General features: G+C 46.7%; 1 long non-coding RNA gene across 1 annotated transcript; it reads left to right on the top strand.

The window, feature by feature from the left end:
- The first annotated feature begins 268 nt into the window (after positions 1-268).
- LOC129811160 (uncharacterized) lies at positions 269-2,204 on the top strand. The gene is made up of 2 exons (XR_008752846.1): positions 269-1,556; positions 1,764-2,204. It is a non-coding gene; the product is annotated as an uncharacterized LOC129811160 (long non-coding RNA).
- Positions 2,205-3,002: the final 798 nt, after the last annotated feature.

The following is a 3,002-nucleotide window of genomic DNA, read 5'->3' as shown; positions in this document are numbered from 1 at the left end:
TCGTGACCATGAACACAACGAGTGTCACATTGACTGCGTGTCTCTGTGACCCGGGCTCAATCGCAGCCTCTCCCTCTTGACACCCTCTGTGACGGCGCTAATGGAAATGTCAGAGCAGACCAGCACGAAGATGAAGATACTGTTTAGGACTGTACATGCCACTGGCAAGAAGGCGAGACCACTTTCTGACTTGGAGTGGATGTGTGAGTAAGTGAAACTGTTGTTAGTCTTGTAGCTAGTACTGTCGTAGATAGTTTTAAAAAGTCTATTTAGCAGATGTGGTACGCTATTATATGTCATTTCTCAGCTCTTGAAAAGCTTTGGTTCACCTCAAAATAGTGTATAAATACCATAAAATGATTGGCCCACTGATGTCGATGTAACCGATGTGAAACGGCTAGCTAGTTAGCGGTGGTGCGCGCTAATAGCCTTTCAAACGGTGACGTCACTCGCTCTGAGACCTTGAAGTAGTGGTTCCCCCTTTGCTCTGCAAGGACCGCGGCTTTTGTGGAGCGATGGGTAACGATGCTTCGTGGGTGACTGTTGTTGACGTGTGCAGAGGGTCCCTGGTTCGCGCCCGGGTCGAGGCGAGGGGACGGACTAAAGTTATACTGTTACATCGACATGGATCTCCATGCTTTCCTATGGCTCTGTAACGTTCTATTTTAATGTTTGTCTCCGGATGCTGTTTACATTTTAAAGCATTGTGACACAATTGACTTTACCTGCCGTACAGTGTTGATCCTTACGTAAACAACGGGTAGAAGGCTAATTTATCACAATCCACTGCCAGCTATACTAGATAACATAATGGTTTATTTAATTTACTATTGAATTAATTTGATGTTTGATTTTTGTTGCAGTTTGGATGGATAAAAAACAGAATCGCTGTGGGCTCAACATATATAAATGAGAAGCAGGTCAAAAGGAGTTGATGCATCATATTGCAGAAGTGGAGAGAAACAGATTCTCAGAGACAATCTGAAAAAACACCACATTTCTCTCCGTCGTGTCAGATGGCTCCACAGGCGGTTTAAGTGAAAGACGAGGAGTTAGATTATGTCGGATTCTGTCACAAGGGCAAGATCGAGTCGAAGTTTGTTGGCATCAAGTCAGGAGGAGAAGATAGACGTGACATAAGCAACGCCATCAGTGCCATCATGGAGGGAGTGCGTGAAGAGTGGGCGAGCAAGTTGGTCGCTCTGGGGAACAGATGGAGCTGCTGTGATGACCAGAGCCAACGATGGTGTGGTCAGCCGGCTGAAGGGGGACAGGACCTACATCATCGACATCCACTTGTATGGCACACCGCCTTGAACTGACCTGTTCTGATTGCCATCTGGTCCAACGTGATGTTTCAGAATGACCTCCTCGGTGGGCTCTACACCTTCTACCAGTCCACTGAACAGGGCAAACCTGGTAAACAGCTGCCAGGCTCTTGGGCACACACCACTGGTGCCCACCAGAATTGGTGGGACACGATAGATAGGACACCTACTGCGTAGACTGGACCACTTCCTGTGAGGTTTGAGGGGCGTGTCCAGCACCTGGAACAGGTAGTGGCTCTAGATTGCTATGCTAAGTACTCCAAAAGTCATCATCAATATGTAATCTCCAGTAATTAACAACAAACATGGTTACAAATCGGTAACATCATGTGTCGATGCTTTATGCACTGATAAAATGTGTCATATCTAATATCGTTTTTTTTTTCGGGAACAGAAAATAATTGTCTATTTGTATGTCTTTGTTCTTTATTTCAGATTCAATCTGCTGATGCCCAAAATGTCTGAGATCCTTGTCCTCCTAAACATAATTTGGAAACTCTTGGAGGTGAGAGGTCGGGGATGTCTTCTCCTCTGTTTCACTGACTGATACGAGGAGAGCGTCACGCCTGCTCCCGCTTCCCCTCCCTGGCGCTCGAAGGCGCCAGGCTCCCCAGCATTACGCACTCCTGCCACCAGCATTACGCACTCCTGCCACCATCAGTACGTACACCTGCCTTCCCCCCCGTCATGAGCATCAGCGATTACTGGACTCACCTGGACTCAATCACCTGTGTCATTACCTCCGCTATATCTGTCTGTTCCCAAGATCTCTTCCCCGCTTCAGGATTCATGTTTATTTGTCTTTGCGTACCCGATTCTGACGCTGTCTCAGTCCTGTTTGATGTCTGTTCTATATTAAATGTTCTACTTCTCGTACCTGCTTCTCTTCTTCGGCGTTGGTCCTTATAGAGAGACTGTCACCACTGTCTGTCTGTCACCTCGCATCTGATATGACAAGAGACTGTCACCACTGTCTGTCACCACTGTCTGTCTGTCACCTCACATCTGATATGACGAGAGACTGTCACCACTGTCTGTCTGTCACCTCTTATCTGATATGACAAGAGACTGTCACCACTATCTGTCTGTCACCTCACATCTGATATGACGAGAGACTGTCACCACTGTCTGTCTGTCACCTCACATCTGATATGACGAGAGACTGTCACCACTGTCTGTCTGTCACCTCACATCTGATATGACGAGAGACTGTCACCACTGTCTGTCACCTCACATCTGATATGACAAGAGACTGTCACCACTGTCTGTCTGTCACCACTGTCTGTCTGTCACCTCACATCTAAAATGACGAGAGACTGTCACCACTGTCTGTCTGTCACCACTGTCTGTCTGTCACCTCACATCCTCCTTTCCCTGCCCCCTTCTCAAATCCCATTGGAGGAAAAGAGAAGTGCAGAAGTCGATTTCTTTATTGATCTATTTTCACGTTTTTCACGGTTGTTAATTGATCAAATAAATACGTTTAATCACAATGCAACACAATAACATGTGGGTTGCGGTTCCTTTTAAATCATTGCCTCTCGTTGCACTACTGAACCAAATGCATCATTTTGCGCACTGGACTGAGTGGCCGAGGGAATAGCGCGTCAGGTAGGTGCACGGATTCTGTCTGGGCCTGGTTATGAACCTAAAACGATTTCTACTGACAGACAT

Source organism: Salvelinus fontinalis, chromosome 14, assembly GCF_029448725.1.
Source record: "Salvelinus fontinalis isolate EN_2023a chromosome 14, ASM2944872v1, whole genome shotgun sequence".
Lineage (NCBI taxonomy): Eukaryota > Metazoa > Chordata > Actinopteri > Salmoniformes > Salmonidae > Salvelinus > Salvelinus fontinalis.
Note: the sequence above shows the minus strand (reverse complement) of the source record. Positions and strands in the feature narration are given on the sequence as shown.